Source organism: Coturnix japonica, chromosome 10 (genome assembly GCF_001577835.2).
Source record: "Coturnix japonica isolate 7356 chromosome 10, Coturnix japonica 2.1, whole genome shotgun sequence".
Classification (NCBI taxonomy): Eukaryota; Metazoa; Chordata; class Aves; order Galliformes; family Phasianidae; genus Coturnix; species Coturnix japonica.
The window spans coordinates 14,250,011-14,274,188 of NC_029525.1; the positions used below are offsets into that span (position 1 = coordinate 14,250,011).

General features: G+C 41.2%; 1 long non-coding RNA gene across 17 annotated transcripts in view; it reads right to left on the reverse strand.

The window, feature by feature from the left end:
• Positions 1-24,178, reverse strand: part of LOC107318847 — a 42,108-nt gene that overhangs the window by 10,178 nt on the left and 7,752 nt on the right. For 8 of the 17 annotated variants that reach the window (XR_001557533.2, XR_001557530.2, XR_001557541.2 and 5 more), the window contains 7 exons: positions 12,996-13,181; positions 10,160-10,407; positions 7,924-8,240; positions 7,176-7,270; positions 6,469-6,577; positions 5,689-5,821; positions 1,332-1,431 (listed from right to left, as the gene is read on the reverse strand). This is a non-coding gene — a long non-coding RNA (uncharacterized LOC107318847). Of the gene's footprint in view, positions 1-1,331; positions 1,432-5,688; positions 5,822-6,468; positions 6,578-7,175; positions 7,271-7,923; positions 8,241-10,159; positions 10,408-12,995; positions 13,182-21,540; positions 21,589-23,653; positions 24,123-24,178 lie in introns of those variants that run through there. The other 9 variants (XR_001557535.2, XR_001557532.2, XR_001557534.2 and 6 more) reach the window with 8 other exon arrangements.

Sequence of the window (24,178 nt, forward strand, 5' to 3'; positions counted from 1 at the left end):
AGAAATATTCATGTGCATAATCTTACACCTTGCCTACACATGATACCCAGCGGGCTGAAGTAATAGCTTACAGTATAATCTTGGAAAAGGCACTTCTAACAAGCTGGGAGTCTTATGGGTTTTCTGTAAGTTTCTCATAATTATACATGGCAACACAAAATGAAAATAAACTAACAGACATGCATTTAGGAAATGTTTCTTTAAAGCTGTTTCTTCGAGCTTCTGTCAGAAATCCAGAGCATGCTATGCTCATGTTTTTCAAGCCCTATTTTTTTTTGTATTTCATCTGAAGAAAATCAGCATCTCCTATTTTTCCCCATTTCTTTTCATGGGTTTCCTTGTATTCCTCAGCCCAAGGAAACAAATGCAATTTCTGTTACTCCAGAAGGTAATGAAGTCCACCTGATAAAATGCAGCAAACCTTTGTACTCAATCTCTAGTGTAAGTTTCAGAGGAAAACTGAGATGTCTTCCCCTTAATTAAATAGTCACTTCCTTGAAGATCTATACAAGCAATACTGTTTGCCACAGTACAGTTCCTTCAACCTAATGAGTCTTTTCCAGTATCAAACCTTTCATTGCAAAGCAGGTGCTTCCTCTCCTTGGTGCATCTCTTCTGATTATTACATAAAGTGTTTTTATTAAAACAGCCTCTTTAAGGAGGTGTCTGTTTTAAGATATGTAATCTCATGGCTCTGACCTATGCATTCTGCTCATAGCCTTCCCAGTATTAAATGGACTTCTGAAACCACTTGGTTTTTAATTTAAATCAAGTTGCTCTGGGAATGGCAGGTGTAAATTCCATTTAAACAGTTACATTGCTGGTCATCTGTTCCCTGTTTTCTCACTTGCATTATGATGATCAATTTTGCTTCTGCTATCCCAAAAAAAAAACACCTTTAGGAAAACATTAGAGGAGGAGGAGGGAAGCACAATACATAGCAATGAATGTTTGGATGTGTGTGTTCTAAGTGTCCTTGTAAGAATCTTGATGACATTGAAAGGCCAAACACAATTGACAAAGATTTGCACACAAAAGAAGTCTTTGGATATCTAAAAGGTATTTCTAGATCAGATGAAATCATCACTGCTTGATAGGTCTGGAAGTTTTGTGTCAGTGTCTACCAGATGGCTGCTCTGAAGCCTCCTGCCCACAGGTAAAGCCCCATAGCTTTTTCCTGGCTGAGCAGTGCTGCAGATAGGAAGGAGTCGGTTTGTCTCCTCCTGCCAGGCCTGCAGCAATCAGGAAGTGGGCAATGGTAATGGGATGGGAAAAGGGCTGTGCTGGCACACTATGCTTCTAGAGGAGAGGAGATAAGGCAGAGCACTGACCAGCACCCAGGGCAGCCATGTGACATTCAGCTGTGGGGTGAGGAAACCGGTTTGTCATTGCATCGCTTAACATGTGATCTCAGGCCAGAGTGAGGCACACCTGTGGGTGCAAGAGATAAGATTGCATCATGAATGCTGTACTCAGGTTTTGCAGATTTTCTTGTTTTCAGCCTCAGTTTGAAAAATGCAGTGGAATTCTCGGTTACCAGTACTCATTCACAGGTAGTCAAACCAAAGAAAACAAAGCATCTCTCCCTGTCTGCACTCATGATTACTACAAGAAGGTACCAGGGCCCCAAAATAGAAGGGAGTTCCCATAACCCAGGACTCCTTGGCCTCAGAACTATACTAACATGAAGAAAGATGTCCTTAGCTAGAATTAAGCTATCACAGAGTCACAAAATCACAGAGAAATGAATGAGGGTTGTGTATATTTGTGTAGCAGCACTGTGTTATATCCTAAAAATATATTTTGTGTGATAGGTAAGGTGAATCCTAATTGTTTATAAGATAGAAAAAATGCATTTCTGGCATTGAACCTTTCATTCTCTCACTGTTACAGTCCTTTTTCTACTGTCTTTATGCAGATGGAAGACTGAGGTTCCCCGGATATTCTTTTCCCTCCTGTATAAGATGTCCTTTACGCTTTGATGAGATCACTGGTGTATTAGTTCATTTCATTTTTTCAGAAAGGATCCAGAAACCGCAGTGAGGTCATGACTGTAGTAATGTCTGAAAGGATAGTTTTATGAAGAAGTTGTCCTCTGCTTTAGTAAAGCACTAAGGGAATTTTGTGGCTCTCAAGTGTGTTGGACAAGTTAAGGTTTGTTTATTTTTTTCTACTGTGTATTCTTTGCAGAAGGCAGCCAGCTTCATACTCTCATTTTCTATGTAGTACGTGAATCCGGGCTTGCAGGGAAAGCCTCCTGCAAAAGCTGTGCTTCATTTTAATTTGAAAACCTGGTAGTTCCCCAGTCATACAGTCAAGTGGAATTATTTGCGGAAAATCAGACTCCTCTTATGAGCTCAATGTCACATCATTAGACCCTCATCATTCAGAGGGTGGGTGCCTTGCTGAGAATGTCATAGCTTCCTTCTTCAAGGAGAAAAATCCTTGGGGCATCCCCAGTCCCATGGTATCACTTTTTAATATGAAGCATCTGTGCCTCATTGATCAGTGGGAAAATGCCAGATAAGGATTTAGACTGTGACATTTCCGGCAATGACAGCAATTTGGAAGTGCCAAACTTTCACTGTTGTTCTGATTTTTACCTCTGGTCTTTTCCACTTTGTTTGTAAAGTGAAGTGGCAAGGCTTTATGGTATGATTCCAAAAGGACTCTGGATGGATTTAGTACTTGAAAGAAATATGTGGGCAGAAGGAATAATATGCTTTGCCCTTACCGTGGTCAGTGTATTGTATTTTAATGTGCTCTAATGAACTTAGAAATGACTCCCCAGTGTGCTTGCTCCTTAGGTCGCAGGGGTTATTTCGAGTTTGCTGTCTTCCTGGATTCTTGAGATAATTCCCCCTGGATTTGTTGGGTCAACAACAAAGTGGAGATAACAAATACACTGCTGCTTTAAGCCAGGGCAATGCTTTCTCCCTCTTTGCTGTGAGGATTTATGCATGCTAACAGTTACACTGCTTGTAACATAACAACTTCAGGGTATCTGTGACACACAATGTAAAACCAGTTCTCCTTTCATACCTAGAGACCAAACATCCTGGATAATCTGGGACAGATGCCATAGGTTTCATTTTCCTCAAAGTTTGAGTGTTAGTTATCCAGGAAAGCGCAGGAGACTAATTGCAGTGTTGATAGTGATAGGGAGCCACGTGTTCTGAATGCCATTAGAAGCCAAAAAAGATCCCACCTTTAGGTGACAGTAATATGCATGGCTACAGAAAGTCTACATGGCTATGGTAGGTCTTCCAGTTTTAAAAGGCTAATTAATAATTCTTAATGGTCTGTGGCTTTCTGAGTATGAATTGTCACATTTTGGTGGGCTGAGGGAGGTGAGGAAACAGGTTACATTGCATTGTTTGAAATTACAGGGTTTAAAATTGTTTAAACGATAAGCAGATAGGGTTTCCACACTAGATTTGAGACATTTGTTCTCTTTTATTTGTACTAAAATTTCAGCTTGAGCTCACACTGTCATGCTATCCGGACTGCTTCCCAGACAAGCTAATTTGTCTACCTGTGTTCCATTTTAGGCCCTGGTTTTAATTTGAGGATGATTCCTGCTAATGCCAAAGACTGGAGGGGACATCCATTAAAAGTCTACACAGCAATTGAAATGGAAAATTCCAAAAGAAACCCTATTAGAGTTTTTCTCCATCAAATCAACATTACAGACTTCTTATGCATTTCTTAATTAGACATTGATATTAACTGGACTGTTGCATGATTTAGATCTAGCTCTTAATCTCAGCTATTCTATGCTGCTGTAGTTTTTATGACATCCAACTAGCGACTGCTTTATGCATTAATCTATCTGGAAAACCACCTTCACATTTTTTGTCTTTTTTTAGAAGAATAAAGGCCCCAAGAAGGAAATGAAAGCTTTTGGGTTCAGCCATTAGTAATTTTCTGCTTAGTATTTGAAAAATTGCTTATTTTAATTGCTTCATAGAAGAAAAAGATATCAAAGCTAACGTTCTTTCTCTCCAAACTTTGTAATTATTTCTCTCAGACTCTTATTTGAAATGCCTTGAAAGGATTTTCATTGAAATGTAGATTTCTTCTCTTTCAAAAGTACTTTTATTCCCTCGTGTTTCTTTCTTTCTTTTTTTTTTCTTTTTTTTTCTTTTTTTTTTTTTTTCCCAGTGACTTCCTCTCTGGTTTCAGGGCAAAATACATGGAGTCCACTCTCTGGACAGGACAGCACATGTCACACAGATGTCACTTAAGTGCCATTGTCTTTAAAACTAACTCTCCTGTGGTAGAGACCATGATAGCAGCCAGCTATTGGGTCCTCAGCATGGTGTCCTCAGGCTTACTCTGTGCAGTGAAGTCATAGGTGTTAGATTAGGTGCACCAGAGTCCTGCTCCTTTTGAAAACAGCTATGGGATTTCCTCATTAATAATGACTACTAAAACCAGGGGAGCCTAATGGAAGAGTTTAACAAATGCTTTGTGTCTGCTGGTTAATCTAAGTTTGGGGCTTGTGATAAAGTCTGGAGACAGATAAATTCTGTATAGTTTCAGGTTCTGTATAGTTTCAGGTTCTGTTTGTAGCTGTATAATCCCTGAATATCCCAATCTGGGATGGAATTTGTTAGCCAAACCCTGCCGTTAGTTCTGCATTGTATATAAATACCAGCACAGAGACTCAGACCTATGCTGGCCTCATCAGTAATCCCTGATACCAATAGAGCAATAGTAGCAAGTTCTTTATTTCACCTATATGTTTTCAGAGAACATTATTTACTCATAGATTATGATCTGGTCAAAATGATCTATACATTCATTATGTTTGGAGTGGGCTTTCATAACTCACGCTATCTAAGAAAGAGGCAAAACTCACATTTGTTTATAGTGCAGCAGTTCTGCTCAGCAAAAAAGGCACAGAGGAAATACTGTCCTATGCTCCCTGTGCTCTGCTCTGGGTCCCAGGTGATTTCTCATGCCAGTTGAAAAACATTTTTGAGAGCTCCACAAGAGCAGGGTCCTGACTGCTTTGAAGTGCCCCTCAAAATACAGCTGTCTGCGAATTGGCTCTGCAAGCCTTCTTCCACTGTGGCTGGGATAGGGGAAATTTTCCCAGTGGAACAAAACCTTTTGAGAAGAAAAGGTTGAAATGAAGCTAAAGCATTCTCAGTATCAGATTTTACATGTGTTTTTTGCAAGAACACAAAAGGAAGAAGTAGAACAAGAAAATGAGTTAGAGGAAGATGGAGAGATGGTCTATTAAGCAAGGCTACTCTTTTTACTCTCTGAATTTACAGTCCTGATAGACATCTTTATTCAAAATTACTCTTTTTTTATATATATTCAGATACTACAGTTTTCAATACTAGGCCCTAGATTTGTCCAGACAGATTACCTTCTTATTCTCACAATGAAACTTAATTATCCTTTTGATATCTTCAGGTACTTTCAGTTATTTCCCGATCTATTTCTGAGGACAGGGAGCAGCCATTGGTCAGTCAGTAGTGCAAGAACTCCACCTCCCTGCTTGTCATGCTTTTTTGAAGGCAGAAGCTTTCTGGCCCTGGGCTTCCTCTAATAAATTTCAAGGGCATTTTTCTCTGATCTACCTTTGCTGGGCTTTCTGACTGGGCAGAGTCTTGTCATTTCCTCAGCACCTTTCTGTGTATTACTTGGAAGCACCTAGTGTGAGTAACTCACCTGGAATCCACAGAGGGTTGTATGGATGATTCATCACTCAGGCAAGAATAAATCCTCACAAAATCCAGAATGGAAATGACTGCATGGTTTCAAACATCCTGTATAACTGCTGTTGCAGCAGGAAGGAATGCATCTGAGTAAAGTCAAAATGACTAATTAAATTGGTTCACAGCAACAGTAGGAGCAAAGAGGGCCGTATAAACTGGTATTGAGTAGTTACTAGACTTCAGGACATTACATTGATTTCATCTGTAAAGAAACCTACAAACACACATCTATCCATTATCACTACCTCTGTAATTGAGCAAAATTACCAAAGGGTATAACACTAGGTAATGTGGAAAGGTTGCATAAGGTAACCCAGAACTTGCAAATACTAAATAGAAAGTGATAATGAGTATCCATGTGGTTTTTGAGAATTGTTTTTAGGCCATAATGTGTTTGTGAAAGCCTCTATTACTCAAATAAGAAAGTAGAGAACTGTTACAATAAGTTAAAAATAGCCTTGAGAAAACCTCCCAACTAATCAGAAGGTAAAGAGATAGCAGAACTGATGTATGTTATAGAATCCTTTATAAAAGAAATGTAAAATGTCAAAGGGCTGACCTGATAAAATAATTTTAATATGTAAATGGAGAGGGTTGTTGGTATGGTATGGTACACAGGTATGCATTATGGGATTGAACAAGTAGTGGTCAACTGCATTTTCATGACGAGGTTGGGAATAAGAGCCTGTACAGACTTTTTACATAGCGTAAAACTGAACAAAAATTCACTTACACAGAGTTGTATTCGTATTCTGTTCACACCTCCATGGTAGTTGCTTCTCCAAATGGCAGTTGTGACCCCATCCTGACAGCAGAGTATAGGATGGCACAGGATCCTGGTACTGCAGAATACAGCACAAGTTTCTCAGTCACACCCAGCCTATTTTATTTCCTGATGACTTTATCACTTAATAATCTCCGTTAGCCCAAGTAAACAAAATATTTTCTGTAAATACAATAAACAGTGTTTCAAAGGACATGGCACTTACTCAATTTATCATTTTGGTGATTTAAGATAAATGTAAAAAGTGTCTGAACAAGTAGAGTTGGGGATAGAGACTTGGGCTGGGTCCTCAGCTTTGCTGCTGATAGGATCTGCAATCTTGGACCAGCCACTTCAACTCTCAGCCTGGCTGCATTTGTCGTCCCCATAAAGCAGACAGTTAGCACCTTTTATAGGGCTCCTACTGTACAGTCTGTACAGTGTATGGTAGTAAACTGGGTCCTGAGCTCACCTCTGCCCTTGCTCCCTGTGACTGGGAAACTAGTAATAAAAAGTAATCATAAGGCCTGAATAATTATGTGTTGTCTTTATAGTGAAGGAGGCCTTGAGCAGTGTGAGCCCTCCGCTGGGAGAAGTCCCATTTAAAAATCTCCCTGGCATGAAAATGAATCAGATCCTGTCACATGAATGGCCTGCATTTATCAGTCTTCACCTACCTTCTGGTCGTTCATTTTCTCTGCTGGCTTGTGCTTGTTCCCTGGTTGTTGGCAGGATCTAGGCAACAAGATCTCGCTGGAAATTGGCTATTAAACTAAGGAGAAAATAGAAGAAAAACAGAACTGCCTTAGAAGACGCAGTATTGCCACAGTGATGTAATAGCATCAAACAACAAATGCAACTTCTGAATGTCTTGTGGTTCATGCTAGAACAGGAAGGGAGAAAAGCGAAAGTGGATTTTGATCATTGCCAATGAATTTGGAACAATATGGGATTTTGAGATCTTTAGAAATATAGCATGAGTCCAGGTTAAGTTCTTGCTTGATCTGAGCAGATGTTCTCCTTCCTTCCTGTAACCATTGCAGCATTAAGCATTGTACCTATCATCTTTTAAAAGATGATTCTCTTCTTTAACTACTGGATTCTGGTAGGCCTGCAGTTGTTTGTTAAATAAAACACTGCTTTAGGGAGCCAGGCTGGCCCTGGGGATGGGTAATGCGGTATAGCACTTTCATCTCTCACCCATGAACCCAAGTCAAACAGAGTTTGGTAAATGGCCAATAACCTTTCCCATCCCAGGGCTGTTTGGTGACCTGTGCAAAATGAGGAGGGTCATTGCTGCATCTGTTTACTAGAAGGCAAGTGTCAACTTCACCATAAAAAGGGACATGGTTGCTCCTCGTTATCGCCCAATTTAACATTCTTAAGCCAAGAGACCAATCCCAGAACATGCAGCCAACTCCTTACCCAGCAGTGGTGGTCCCAGTGCATCAGAGCTGGAAGTATGTGCATTAGCAAGGACAGTGGTGTGGTAGTAAGACAGGCTAAGCCTCTCCTGCAAACAAATTTCTGCAGATCTGTATTTATGATCTGAAATAGGCACAGGAACCTGTATAGGGACACAGCACTGATAGAGTTAATATGCTGATAAATCTTCTCTGTGCTTGTACTTTCCTGACTACACAGTTCTGGTTACCAAAATAGCTGTGTGTGAAACTCAGCGCAGTGCCCGATCTCACCCCGTGTGCTGCTCATTGTAAGGTCAGACCTTTGGCATCAGGAACCTGTTAGAAGAGAGAGGAATCGCTTTAAGGGTTGCTGCTACTCGGGGGATTACCCTGGAAGGTCTGCGAGGGGAAAGGGAAGGGCAAGGCGGGTAACCGCTTGGCCACATGAAAAATCAACAGCTTTTAAAATCTGATAGATCAATATAAACCTCTGAAACCCACTCAAAACTCCAGTCAGCTTGTTCTTGCCCACAGTGCTTCTAGTCACCACAGTCTTTTTTTTTTTCCAGCCCTTTCGCACCATAGAATTGATAACATTGTTGTGTTCAGCTGTGAGTTACTGTTTAATCCCTACTATCTTGATTAATTGCATTAAACTGGTATACCTGTGTTAATTAAACAGAAGATGGCAGAGGCAGCTTTCAGTTCGTATTCTTTTATGTAGATCATTTCCCAAGGCTTCTCAGGTTGTGGAAAAATAACAATGCAGACACATCACCCATAATATTTCAGCTCAGCCGATAAAGCTATTTTACTCATACAGCAGACTATGATATTTTTTCCACTTATCACTGTATAGGCTTAATTACCATGCTGCTGCTGCATGGCAGCTCCCCTCACTGTTGTTTTTTTTTATTTGTATTATTTGCAAGTCGTAATCATGTTTTCCTGTCATCCCCGAGCAATGTGCGTGCGTGTGTACAGGCAAATGCCAAGCCTGGAAAGGAAATCTGATGCGTGTCCATGAATTGGAGTTTTCAAACTTTGGCTGAAGATTAGTACATATAAACATAGCTCTGCCCCCTTCATCTTGGATAATTGGTCACAAATGCTACTTGACACTTCTCAAATCAGACACTTTACATAGTTCTGAGCATAGCTGAACTTTTTTGGCAGGAATTAATTTGCTTTGCAACTCAGCCGCTCATTCCTGGCCCGATCCCTGCTGCAGTGATTTCAGCACAGAGCTCTGCCAGCACGAGGAGCAGAGGCAGGACGAGATCTGCTTGTTAGCACTGACTCGCCTGGCTTTGCTGACTCCCTCAGAAACACAGTGACTGCAGTTGCTGTTTTACCCTGCACCAGTCTACATCAGCAGTGGGATTTTTACCTTCAGGTCCCTCTCTTACTTCCAATTCCTGGGCAACTTACATAGCATCTAAAGACAAAAAGGTAATGAAGGCAATATAGTGCCATCAGAAAACACAACTTCTGACACATCAGGCAGGACCCTTCCACAGCAGCACTGGCTTTATAGGAGATGGCTGTGAACTCCCTCCGCCCCAAAGAGATTGTCTGTGCTCTCTCCTACTTCTGCAAACAGCCCTCACTTCAGTAGCAGAGAAAAAGAACACATTCCTGAAGTACTGCAAGTTTTATGTAGCCACAGAATCCATGCTGTTAAGCAGTCCTCTGCTTGCTCTGACTTTGCTGCATGTTCGCTCTCTGTGTATTGGTACTACAAGAGCTGAGCAGACCATATGCTCACGTAGAAGGGTTGCCAGGTCTCAGGGAGCATTATTGTGCATCTCCCAGTAGGAGCTTGGGGCGGGAGCATATTCCATAAAGGTTTTCACTAGGAATATTGTATTTTATCTGGCGATTTTTTTTTTCTGTAGAGTCTCTGGACTAAGTGGCAATTTATCAGCATATCCATGTACACATATGAATAACCAAAGGGAAATATCATTCAGCCTTTATTCACTGGGATGTTGATAAGCAGCAGCATATTAAAAATGTTTGTCAGTTTGTTCTTTTCAGTTATCAAGTGGTATGTAAGCCAGCATGCCCTTCTCGTGCTGAAGGCATTTATCCAAAAAATGGAGAAAAAAATGATAAAACAATGTCAGTTCTAGAAGAGGACAGAGATTTTCATGGATTATTTTAGTGTCATTGACTTGCTCATTGCTAACAGTAAAGCCTGTAAACTAGAGTGAGCCTAGAGAATGATGTGAGCCAGAACAAAGTGCTCCTACCTGCAAAAGCGCAGAATGAAACTTCCCACCATGTTTCAGGTATAGTCTGGAAGAGGAGTAAACACTTGGTCATGCACTTGGTGCTGATTCTTACGTCTTCATGCAGCTCAAAGCACTTTTGAAGAGCAGCCAGGATGAAAGCAGTCCATGCTGCGCCATTGCTGGGCAGCAGTCAGGGCTCCAGATCCATCAACTCTGTCTTCACATGTTTAGTCCCCGTGAGCACACTGACTTGTGGTAGTTCATCTCTGTAAGAGAAGGGTAACTGGGATCACAAAAAGCATCGCACATTCATGGTAGAGGGCGCAAAAACTTTTGTTACCCATGACTGCCATGGAATAGTAAAAGAGATTATTTATTCCAGGCTAGTAAGTCTTAAGTTTTCATAGGCTCTTGCCTTAAACAGGTGAAGACATATCATGCTTCCTCTTGTTTATTTCTCATACTACAATCATAATGGGCATGGCAGGTATAGTATTTGTACGAGAACCAAGCACCAATTGATGAAGAAGTGCAATATGGCTCTAAAACCTGGGCTAAGGAGGATGCCTAGCTTCCATTGCCATTACATGTCACTATATAAAATTAGCTTTCAGGTCCTAGACAGTTTAAAATAACATGTCTAGTGTTAGAATAGAGGAGTATCAGAAAAAGAGAATTACAGGTTATGGGCTTCTAGTATTTGCAGTAAAATAACTCTTATTGTAATTACACCTATAGAGTACTAATTTATGTTGTTATTACAAGAAAAGGATGGTGGTATTAGGATGTGTGGAAAGAAGACCTTACAGAAAAGCCAAATAATGTATCTGAGATAAAGAGCAGAAATGGCTACTTGGTATACTTAAAGTTTTCAGCACATTTGCTCACTGTGTATGTGTGGATATGTAATGTTCAGCAGGTTAGGAGAAACTGCTATTGGTAAATGATTTATGATGCAAATAGGAGCAAGCTATAACTCACAGAAGGTCCCAACCATACACACAAACCCCTAGTTGTGCCATTGAGCACCTCCTTAGTCTGTCCTAGATGAGAAGGGAAATCACCCAAATACGTGGACAAGATCCTAACTCCCAGCCACAGACACCAAACTTAAACACTTGAACATTTGCCATGAGACTGAAATAAAAAACAATTATAGTTTTTCACAGTAAAGCTGAGCCTCCATTTTGAATCATTATATTGTGCTCAGAACTTCCAAGCAGTGCATAGGTACCTCCTGGATGTCATTCCTGAAAGCAAGGGAACTGTTACTTCAGTAGATAAAGATTTACTTGCTTAATGCCTGGTGTCATCAACAAATTCAGGCTGGCAATGGTATCCTACTCAGCTAGCATACAGCTTTGCATTTCCCTTTTCTTACCATTCAAATGTACAACTCGGTGTTAATACCCATCAGTTGGGCATTAACCAGTGGTTACAACTGGGGTGAATGAAGTGATGGATGAACGCAGTTTGCATGTAGGTAACCGGAAGTCCAGATGAGTAGTTTGCATTATTTAATGTACAGTCATTATGTTTGTCTTTAGAAGCAGCTAAATAATATTAGTTCTTCTATTATTCTGTCTCTGTGGTGCTCTGACACCAGGGATGAAGCGCATTGTGCCTCCTGGTAATGGTTTATTTCCTAAAAAAGTATGGAACCACTTGTAGCCTAAATCATTGTTATCGTATGTAGGAAGTTAGTAAGTTGTCCCTAGTTGAGAAAAGTCCTGTGTCAGGAGTGAGACTCCTGGTCTGACTGTGTTGGGAGAAATAGGACAGTATTTAATTATGATAATTCAAATTCATCTGGGTTCTTCTGAGTGCAGACTATATTGATGTACAGTGCTAACATAGAAAAGGCTGAGCTAAAAAGCTGGCTTATTTGGAAACTTACTTATTCCTGAAAATGTCTGTTCAGCTCATTTTTAAATTTGATTTCTTATCCAGGGTGAATTACACCGCACTTCTGAATCTCAAAAACTGCTTGTGCATGGTAACAGCTGGACAAAGTGCCAGCTCAGTTTGTTCATTCTGACTGTAAAATTCTGTTTGTTTGTGTGTTGGACAATAGTGTTTGGCAAAGGGAAATTAAGAGCACCAGAGACAGAATAAATGACCACTTCTGGTTAGTGCATGAGGCTTAATATAAGCGTAGGATCACAGTCCGTAAGATCTGTTGCGAATGAAACCAGCTTTCAGGTAAAATCAACACCTTGTTGCAAAAAAAAAAAAAAAAACAGTGAGGAAAATCTGTGCCAGTGTTGCAGCATAACAAATGAATTTATGCAAATTGAAGCTAATCGTTATTGTTTAATATTCAGCAGCTCTAAAACTTGATACTGTGTGGATAAAAGATCAGAAGGCTTCTAAACCCAAAGTTTTGAATCTTTGGTTCAATATGCTTCTCATGTCTTCAGCATTTGGTTTAATTTAGGAGGAAACAGTTCTGAGCTAAGATAAGATCTCAAACAAAATTGACGTGGTCTCACAACATGGCCTAACATAACAATTTAATCTGTCCTATGCTTCCCCTGAAAGAGGGCTTAATAACTGTGGTATGATTTCACCTGCTGCTTCTAACGTTTGCTCATTCTTTTTTCCTGAGTAAATTTGGATTATCAGATGGCCAGCAGCTTTGTTCATGGTGGACAAATGTGAATTCGTTTAGGATTAATAATAACGGGCTCAGTCCTGGATTCAGTGGCAGCCTTTATGAACGACGTCTTTGGAAGGGAAATATTTGTGTTAAAAAGAAATAACTAATTGTCAATTTTCATGAAACCTTTTCCCAGTGTATCCAGCCTTGGGCATGCGATCTGCACAATGGTGTGAGGAAAAACATGTCTCTTACCCACAGAATTATCTCAGGCCCTCCTGATGATCTGTTGGTGGGGAGCAGGAAGAGGGAAAAGCCCACACTACTGGGGTCCATCAGCAGTCATTGCTCACAAGAGGAGTACACAGAAGGAGGAATCCAGGCTGGATCTGCTTTTGGCCCAGTCCTCACCATTGTAAGCCATTGGCATCTTCCAAAATCCTGTGGGAAAGCTTAAGTTATTTGTTGTGTTCCCTGATTCTGAGAAACTGACCAGAGCAGAGGGCAGCACGGTGCCCAGCCCCAGAGACGCTGCATGGAGCCACGTGCTTGCTGACCATGGTAGAATCAGCAAACTTAGTAGAATAACCCTGCAGGCAATTTTACCACGGAAAAACATTGGTTGTGTTTTAGATTAGAGCTTTTCATTCACATTGGATGTTTTTTCTTTTATTTCTCCCCCCAGTACCGTCCAATTGCTTAATTTCTGTTTGAAACCTCCCAGGGTTGTCACCTGAATACCTAAATAATCTTGTCCTTCAGGGCTGTCAACATCTTGAGGCACCTAACCACCTTTAGAGATGTGGTGTGAAAGCTTGTGAACAATGCTATCGGAGAGGGAAACAAAAGACAAGTATCCCTATTTGCTGCCCAAGAATCCACAAAGAATGCTGCTTCAGCTCTGCTCTGATTTCTAATTAGATTATGAGTGATGTAGGACTCTGAAGCCAAGCTGGAGTTTGTGCTAGCACTTTGCATGTATGAATGACAAAGGGACACCACTTTCATATTGATTTAAGTGAGCGGTTGGAAGAATGTTTAAACATCAAGTGCTTGATGCCTCGGTTTTCCAGAGCACCTGGAAATATCAAATTAATTCCAGGTGTTCTGCCATCGAGACAGACTCGCCGCTTTTACAGCCACACATACAAAATGTGGCTCCCAGTTCCACAAATAAAAGCAGAGTGGTTTCTGCTCCTGATGCCTTGATAACTCTGACATATTGCAAGTTCTGGAAAGAATTTTAATCTACATAGTTTTTTAAATGGGGAGGGGAGAGAAGGGGGAGGGATTTTAAATATGCTGCATACAATTTGTGATGGTCATCTCTAAAATGCAGCTCCATTATCCTTTTCCATTTGGAATGAATGAGGCTAATTAATTTCAGGCCATACTTGATGAGGTCAGCACCATACGAAGGGTGCGTGCTAGACATTGCTAATCTCTTTCAGCTGAGAGTGATGAATTAAAGATGAAGCATTCCTTTGCAGGCCTAATTTAGAATGTATATCAAAAACCTACAGCAAATAATACTATACCCTACAACAAAGGAAAACTTGTTCTCTCAGGCTCCCATGTAGGGTTGATTTTAAAGGCATTTTCATTTCACTTTGGAATTCCAGCTGTGGATGGGTGAAACAGTTCAGAAAATTCAAGCTTTCTCTCTTTCTATTGCTTTTATGGACAAAAGTAGGCAAGGGGGGGGCTACGGGGAGAGAGAAACTAGTGGGTGTTTGATCCTGTATGTGCTGTGATTCCAACTGTACGCTCAACATTTAGGAGAGCTTCCAGGGTCTTGCACTCCCCAAGTACCTGCAACATGACCCCCCCACAGCACACGTAGAAATTTTAGCTTTTTGTCGTGGTTGGCTTTTTTGTTTTGTTTTGTTTTAGTACCTGCAACATGACCCCCCCACAGCACACGTAGAAATTTTAGCTTTTTGTCGTGGTTGGCTTTTTTGTTTTGTTTTGTTTTGTTTTTAATCTGAAGGTAAAGCAGCAAAGTGTCCCATTTTGCTCAGCTTCCTCTTCGCGGATGTTTTGTAGGATGCTGCAGGCTTTTCCACGGGAAGCAGGGTGAGCGTGGCAGTTCTGCTGGCTTACCCAGCAAGGACATGATCTTCCAAGCCAACAGTGAGCTACAGTTCACTTTTTCGGGGGGGAGGTGGAGGGAGGAAATCACCTTCTTATGCAGAGAAATCATCCTTATAGTCATTTCGGCAAAATAGGAGCTCTGAAATCCTATTCCAGCCTCTGATGGAGGAGGCTGAACATCGACTTCCCCAGCACTCTGCTGTTTAATACCTGGCAGTTGGGTGAAATTCTTGACAGGTTACTGCCGCGAATCCAAGCTCCCAACTGGTGGCCATAAGCGGCTGCTGTCTTTGTATCCCAGTAGTACTCATTAGAACAAAGCTGCTTCGAATTAAATCCAATCTACATGCCGAATCAATCTTTCAACCCTTTGATTGCTTCTGAAAATATTTATATTTCTTAATAATGCACATTTTGTCCCACAGCCTGTGATTAAACCCAGACAAGGTCCAGAGAAGCCTGAAGTATATGTGGAAGGGGTTATTTTGGACAGGAAAAGAAAGATAAAGAACACAGGTTTTTTCTATTGTGAAACCATTAGAGTGTATAAATCTAGCAATTGCTGTTGTATAAGCATCAGAGTGGGGATGTAATAAATACAGATTGGAGTATTATAGTAACCAAATGGAGTTTATGGATTATGCTCACTAGTTCATATTTCTCAGCTACTACACCTAACTAGCACCGTGCCGCACTCAGCTCTATTAATACCCCTGTTAATATTCTCCGTCTGTGTTTGCTGGGGGGAAAATAAAGTTAGAAACTGACCACTGTTCTCTGTAAAACAAACATGTTCAAGGAATCATGCCCTCCAAAGGAAAAAAATGAAGAAGGGGATGCTTTGCAGGGCCCGCATGAGCAGGGCATGGGCTGCAGCTGGCTGAAATCGGCTCCATTCTGCAGGAAGGTAATAACTTCCATCTGAGTGAGAATCCGGCCCAAATACCGGGTGCTTGCTGCCTGAAAATGCGGGTGTAAAAACAAAGGTGATAACGGCTGCTGTCCCTTACCCAGTCACATTTTTAAGGTGGTAAATAGTAAGCTGGCAATGCAAAACACACAAAGGATTTGAAGCTGTGCTTTGTGGTAAGTGGCTCCTCACAAAGCAGCACTCATCACAGGTGAGATATGTGGAGGAGATGGGGAGGTTGCATTCCTGGGCTGCGGAGCCCAAGCAGGGCCCAATCCCACACAGCGGGAATTTGCCGTCCATTAGGATGGTGGCTGTGCTGGGGACACCGATCAGATAACAGCACTGTACCTGTCTCCCTCCCTATACATAAATGACTGCCCTTGTCTATAATAAATGGGGAAAATTGACTCCTGAAAACATGCCGCGATAAATCTCCTTGGATAAAGCAGTGCTATGCCTGAGTGAGAGGGAGAGAAGTCCTAGAAACTAAAAATATATAGTGCTTATTTAATGTCATTGTCATCAGCGGCGTCACATGGTGAATGCAGCTAATATGCGGTACCACGGGGCTGGTGAACGCTCGCCGTAGTTTTGCTTGTGACAGTTCCCCCTTTTGTAGAAGAGTAAAAAGAAATATTCCTAGCTTCAATTTTATTCATTTATTCTTTCATTGTGTATTTCATTATATTAAGCTGTCATTTCCTAAATATGTTGGGGGGGGTGGCTGTTATCATTATACTTACACCCTGTGTCTTGACAGCTATTTTGCATTAATATATGATTAGGATGCTGAGTCTTTAAGGTAGAGAGAAGTTTTTTTATCATCACCAAAAATAAAGAGAAAGCAGCAATGACAAAAAGCCATTCACAAATAGGGCCCGATCCAAAATCTAATGGTGCGGATCCGGCCCCCGGCAGAACATTATATTGTACCACCAGGATTTCTGAATATCTCCTATTGTTCAACAAGCCCGATTTCACACTAAACTCAGAGTTCGTTTCAGAACAGAAGCTTTTTGTGTAGAAACTTTCAGCTACATCCCTTCATGAACACACACATACCACAGAGGCTATTGTCTTATTAAAGAGTTTAAGCCTAAAGGTGTATGCCTATTTTTTAAAAGAAATTTTCTGATTGTAGATAACTGCTCAATTTGATTTAGTGTCCAATGATAGTGATGGGGTTGATAACTGAGCATTCATCGGTAATTCATCTTGTGCTAGTAGAAATTTACAGCAAAGCAGTGCTTTCCCAACACTGACAAGTCCTATTAATCTTCTTCAGACACATTTCAATAGGTGTCTCCATCTGTGCCCAACATCTAAACACTCTGGCACCACTAGGGACTTGGAGACACCTTCATTTCAGGTTACACTAGTGAAAATGTGATACTAGATTGTACTCTATTTTTAACCTAATTCTCCCTTTTCATTCAATTAGCCTTTCTTGTCTGCATTTTTCTACTCATGTGTAACATCCTTTTCCCAGGAAGAGCTTAAAAATGAGATTTAGTTACTTAAAGAGACAGAATCTGCCAGGGCAAGAGCAATCAAGAACTTAATGTCAAGCAGCAGCACAGCAAGGCTCACACATGAAGCACAGGGAAGGCATTGCCAGCTTCAAACTGCATTCTACGCAGTGTGCCCACAGGGTTCCTGTCCCCATGGGACTCTTGCAGGCATGGTTCAGTGGGGACGGGTCTGAACACCCCTTCCCCAGCTTTCCAAATTTTAAAGCAATTGCAAAGTACTGGGGGTCTGAAATCCTATCTATACCCAAAGACCTCTGTTTGTTCAGGCTACAGGAGGACCGCCAACACACATCCCCACCTCTCTTTCCATGTACGGCTAATGCGTGAACAAACACGGCACAGTCAAATTACAGCAATAACATTTATGGGTGGATTATGTTCCAACTTCCTCACTTATTATTAAAAGCCAGAAAATCATGGAGCACGTGGACAAGACAGAGTGCAAATGCAGGCGAATTTCCCCTCGGAACCAAATGTTTCTTTCACTCAGCACTGCAATGAGTTTGCCTGCAGATGCAGCACAGCATTTGAGATTACTCATTCAGAAAAGGTGTGTTCGGGTATTTTCCTCCTCCCTCCCTGTTTCTGCTCACCTGTCAGGGAGGAGCAGATGTGAATCATTGGGATTTAAATGGGTCCTCCTGCTCGGAACTTTCTTTGGAAAGAGCAAAGCCCCGCGCTGACTCGGAGCTGCACCGTGCGAGGGCAGTCCCTAACTTTGTTTCTGGCTTTATGGAGTTCCCTCATGAGCCATATTATAGATCTAAATGACCTTATTGTAGGTGGCAAGTTTAAATGTGCCATATTAATAACTTGTTATCCAAGACAAATTAAGTCCTTATGTGTCAAAAGCACTCTGCTCTGGATTACCTACAAGACAAGTATTTATTGAATAAACGTTGGATCCAATTTCATTTTAATGTGACTGACTGTATGCTTCAGCCCCTTAAAATGAGATAAAAACACTCAAACCTATAACTGTGTTGCAACATTACACCTAACTTGTCTATTTCTATTATTGTCTTTTTAACATGGGATATCAAAAGCGTTAGGGGTTTTTAAGGATTTATTATTATTATTGTTGTTGTTATTATTATTATTATTAAGAGCAAGGAGAGAGATAGAAAAAAAAAGACTGGCATTCAGCCTAAAGAGAAATCATTGAAACAAATTAATCCTATGCCGTTTAAATTGACATGGTAATCCATCATCAGCAAAGGGAAACTCTGAAAGCAATCTAGAATCTGCAGTGTTCTTTCACTGGCCCTCAGGCACAAAGACAGATAGTAAAAGAGAAAGAGAAAAAAAAAATCATAAAAGTTAGCAGCGCCTTAGAAAAGGGAAGGGATAGAGAGGGCAGCTTTCACTTTTTCCTGCTTTCAAATGCCTGGTTCAGAAAGGCGGGCTGATTAACCTCCAGCCGTCGCCTACCATCATTTACTCCTGTATGTCAAATCATCTTCAGCTGCTGAGATATGAGTAATTCTAAATAGCACAGAGCCCCATCCTATATAAACTCCACCATTGAGAACTACGCCAAACATCAACTTTGGCATTTCTGCTTACAGAGGGCCTTTTATTAGCCTAAACTTGAGCTCTCCAAATGGACAATAAATTCTATCTTTGCAAGCCTGGAGAAAAGAGCTGTACTATCCTAGGAGCTTAATAGCCAGGATTTTCATATAGCTAGCAGGGAAAAGCTGGCAAAGCTAGGGATTTTTTAATATTGATTTTTATTTGGGCTTTTTAGGGGGTGGTTGTTTTTTTAGGTTGTCTGCTCTCTTCTTTCGCAGCAGGACCGCCCACCATCGTCTATGTTTCCCAAGGTTTTTGGGTTTTTTTCGATCTTGTTTTAAATATCTGAAAAGTGATGAGACTTCCTGCACCTTTAAAATGTTATTATATTCATGGTCAGAAGCAAACGTAAACCTCTTGGGCCTTGAAAGCCTGTCGCAATACAGCCATTATCCCTGTAACGTCAACAGAGCTACAAAACTCTCTAGAAATAAACCTTTTAAGAGCAGCTTTCCCTGCCTTATGTTTTGTTTTAAGGTCAGCGGTGCATCACTTTTTGGAAAATGTTTCCCCTCTCTGGCCAGGTTTAGCAATCCGAAGTAGAACGTATGTTGCTAAATGAATAGGTTTAATTTTAGACGCTGAAAAAATAAATATGAGAAGAGAGCGAGGGCAGGAATAATACCTTCCAGTTAGAAACAGACATGGAATAAAACAAGAGTCAGGACTTTAGTGCCAGGGGCAAAGGGGTGAAGGGCTGGCTAATATGAACCATATCCAACATCTGCCCTATTTTAATTTAGAGGGGATAAAGTTTCTTCTTTTTTATTATTAAGAAAACTTTATGTGGCAGAGAAACCCATGAGCTGCCTTATCAAAACTGGTTTATTGTCACACTGAAACTTAGAACTAGCGAGAGTCGGTGGGGCAAAGAGATAAAACCTCCCCTTGGCTCTCCCTTTATGCTCCGTGACAAGCTTGGGCTCAGGTCCTGGTATCTGGGATGTCCTTTTCATGGCTTTCTGAAGCACTGTGCTTGGGTCTGTCATATAAAGGGGAGGTTAATTGTTTGGGATGGATCCCAGTGATTGATTCCCCAGGTAAAAAATAATTAAAACAATAAAAATTGAGGGATTTTACACTAAATACGCATTCGCAGTAGCGATGTGTTGGAGGTGTGCAAGTGTAAGGGACAGCCACACCAGGGGCTGCATGGACACAGCACAGATTGCTGGGCTGCAACGTGATCTCTCTCCGTGCACAAGTTTTCCACCTCGACAGTGCAAATTCTGCTACGAGATGACAAAATGTATAAAAACACGTGTGAGGGGCTGCAGGAGTAAAAGAACAAATTGGTTTCTGACAAAAGGAGGATGAATACCTTTGGATAATCTGACGTTAGAGTTTGATTGAAAGCATAAAATTCCTTTAAGCATCAATATGCTTAGGATCCAAAATATGGTTATTTTATTACCAGTTAATGCTCAGATCAAAGCAAAACACCGTAGCTGGAAGGGACGTTCTCTCTGGAAATAAAGTTCCATGTAATTATTTCCTATTAAAAACTAAAACTGGTCTTAGATTCAAAAAACTGTGCTTCCTAACATGTGATGCAGCGCAAGCTTGTCAGAGGGAGCAGACATACCATTTTTCACTGTTTGCTGCTATCCCTTTGCTTTAAAGTTTTTGGTTCAGCTTTAACTCTTTGGGCGTGAAAAATTCTCATCCAATTTACCTCAGTCAAACACAGGAGGTTCTTTTGAATAACATAACTATTTTCTTGCGTAGATAAATCAGATTTTGATACAAACAATCACCATTTTACATAAGGTCTGCAAACACGAGGAGGAAAAAAAAAAAAAAAGATACAGAGATGGATTGGTAGCTGAAACTTAAACCTTAAATTGCAAGCAAGTATTTTACTCCTTGGTGAAACACCTCATCATAATTCAGTTTGGGAGAATGGAGCTTAAAATATGCACTCAAAATATTTCCAAGAAAGCTGCAACATTTCAAAAGAGAGAGATAAGGATGTATTCTAATTATGAGGTTATAAATATGCAATCTATTTTTTCTGCTCATCTCCTATTGCAGTACGTATGATTCAGTTCTGATGCAGTTCTATAGCTGTCTGTCTATATTCCTGTCCAGGGTTTGGATTTTATTTGCTTGGGGGGTGGTTTTTTGGGGGGGTCAGGGGGATTGTTGGGGTTATTTTGTTTTGTTTTTTCTTCACAGTTCATTCTCTATTTCTGTCATCTCAAAGGCAGGCCCTGGAAAAATAGGAACTGCCAGCCTCAATAATCCATCCTTCTGTATTTTAGAAAGCCCAAAGACTAAATAGGGGATAGTTCCTTTTTACAAGTGACAGGATAGAATTGTAAGTGGGAGTATGAAATATTTAGACCCGTTGTTTGGAACTTTCAGTTCTCTTCTGATTCTGCTAATTATTTTTTATGACTCTCAGGAATCACAAAATCTCTTCAAAGAGTTCATTTTTAGACGTGTGAAAAGGAAGAGGAGTCTGATAGGAAGCAGCAAGTTTGATCTGGGTTTAACATTGTTGTTGACTCCTCGGCTATATTGTTTGCTAGATGGATGGCTACAATATAACTCTGTATTAAGAGTGTTGAAAAGAGAAGGAGCTGAGACGTTCAGCTGGGATGTTGTTTGCTAGCTCAATTAGCATCCCAAGAATTTGAAAGTACAGTACATGTATCTGAAGATCATATCTAAACATACTTACCAGAAAGTACCCACCTCGCTCAGCAGGTCACATATTTCTGCCTTCTGACTGGGAGAAAGGGAAAAAAAAAACAACACAGAGGCATTTTGGATGTACAGGTTAAGATTGGCGTATGGCAAGGTTTGTGTGAGATACAAAGAAACCTGTATTTCACTCAACAATTTCATTGCTTAAACATATAGTTTAGAAGCATCTTTTCCTTAAACATGCGGTTCAATAGCATTTTCTTCAAAGGAACAATTCAATGTGTTAAAAGATTTATGAACAAAGAATGTGCAGCAAAATGCAAATTCTTACGGTGTTATACTGTGTATGCAATTACGTACGTAGGCAGATAGATATAATTTGAGAGTTATTAACTTTCAACATCAATGATGTACCCTGAATCAATACAATGCAACTACCCATTAAAACATAAACCAGGTATGTTAGCAGCCAAATACAGCCTGGGAAGCTCGCCTAGATTTCTTTTTTATTATTATTTTTCCCCTTAAAGATTACAGCTCGCCTATGGACAAGCTAAAGAGATTGCTGCTGATCGCAGAGATGGAGATTGCTTTGCCTTTTGCAATATCTGATGTATCCAGCATGTTTCATTCCCTTCACATTTGGGAAAAATAATAATAAATAAATAAATAAATATTCTTAAATTAGAAAAAAAGAAGAAGAAGGAAAAAAAAAAAAAAAAAAAGCTCTGAAGTGATGTAAAGGGAAAGAATCATCTCCCGAATGTCTGTACATGTGAGCACCTCCCAGTGCACAGGACACAGAGAAGTTCCCTTTCCATTTCCCTTTCCCTTTAGATTGGGGGGGGAGCAGAGACCATCTGAAGCCCTGGCACCCCTTTGGGCCAAACCCCATCCCAAACCCTTCCCTGTGCCCCCCGTCCCTCACTCAGTGCAGTGAACCCTGGAGCAAGGCTGAGGAGGGAAGGGTTAATGAAACCCAGCTCCTTCCGACCTCCAGGGTCAGACTCTTCCTATCTGCAATCTAAGGAATTAGGTAAGGAGGTTATAAGATTATAGCAAAAGGAGTTATAGGCCCTCGTAGCCTTACACCTGAACATATTGGTCTAATCCACTGGGATTCTTAAAAATCGCTTCAGCAATGAAAAACTGTTAATTAGGCTGTGTCTGTCCCGAGGTTTCCTGTTGCACTGGTGATCCAGCAGAGCTGCCTGAGCTCCATAGGCTCATGTGAAATGCTCCTCATATGCCTCTATTTGTCCCCTTCTCCACAGCAAAAAGCAGCATCAGCCCTGGCTTTGGGGAAAGGCAGGGGCTGGGTGCCATGCATGGATGAAAAGAGGGCCACGGAGGGACAAAAGCCATTTTCTCCTCTCTTCCAACCTCCAGTGCCCGGCAGACTATATGCAGCTGTTTCTAACTTCAGTGTTTGTTTACAGTAGCAAAATTAGCACTTGGAGGAGAAGTGAAAAGCTGTTTCCACATCGGTTCTACTCCTCTTTCCTCGCTTTGGGTACCTTTCTTCCCTCCCAGCACTCAGTATCAGTTTAACTACGGTTCCAACTTTCTCCCGGTGCTCTGACTCAGTGCCCTGCAGTCGCATCCTATTGCTGCTACAGGAAAATACACCCAGGGAGGAGGCAGCGCTTGAAGATGGTCCAAACATCATTGATTTGAAGGAAAAAAAAGAGAGAGAGAGAGAGAGAGAGAGATTGAAACAGAAAGAAAAAAAATAGAAAAGAAAAAAAATAGAAAAAAAAAAAAACAGCTTTCCTAAAGAACGTATTTTAACGGCGATGAGCAGAGCCCTGCCCTGCTTCGTGCCCTTTGGCACTTTCACATTTGCTCGAAGTTGGCCTTAATGTGCCTTAATGTCCCGGCACCTGGAGCACAGCAGAGCTGCCTGCGCCTGGCAATCCGCTCCCAGCCCGAAGGCACGGGCTGCATTCTGTCTTTTTGTCCTTTTCAGAAATACTGATTATATATATATATATTATATATATATATATATATTTATATATAATTTTTTTTACGCCACTTGTGGTCTCCCTCGAATGGCAGTAATCTGTAGATTATATACTGCGAGCCTTGTCATTACGGGGATGGATAAAATGAGGTGGTTAAACCCTAAAATCCATTTTACTCACCACATTTTGCTTGAGGAGGGAGAGAAGGAGGGGAGAACAAACTTGGAGGGGAGGGCTTGAGCCCCTCGCACCGGAGCTGGGCTGTCACCGCCTGGGGACACGGGCTGGGATCCCGCACCTTCACCCAGCGCCCGCTACAGCCCCGCCGTCCCCTCGCTCCTGTCCCTTTTGTCCCCACGCTCGCAGTGTCTCAGCATTGCTCTACAGAGGCGACTTTTCTCTGCCTCTGTTTGCTCTGTAGCATTTCTAGGCTCTGCTCACCCCCCGTTTGCCTCTTTCATGTGCGTCCCCTGTTCCCCTCCAGCTGATGCTATTCTTTGGAAATGTGGGGCTTATCCTGTCCGTACCTTTACCGGCTCTGATTAGATATTATTTTTTCATTGGCTCCGCTACAGCGGGTTCCTCCCTTTAATCTCTCGATATATTTTCCCCCTCCCGGTATAACCAAATCCATGAAATTCACAGCCTGGCTCATCTAATCACTCCATATCGATTTCCCTAACTCTTTTCATCCAGCTGAAGACA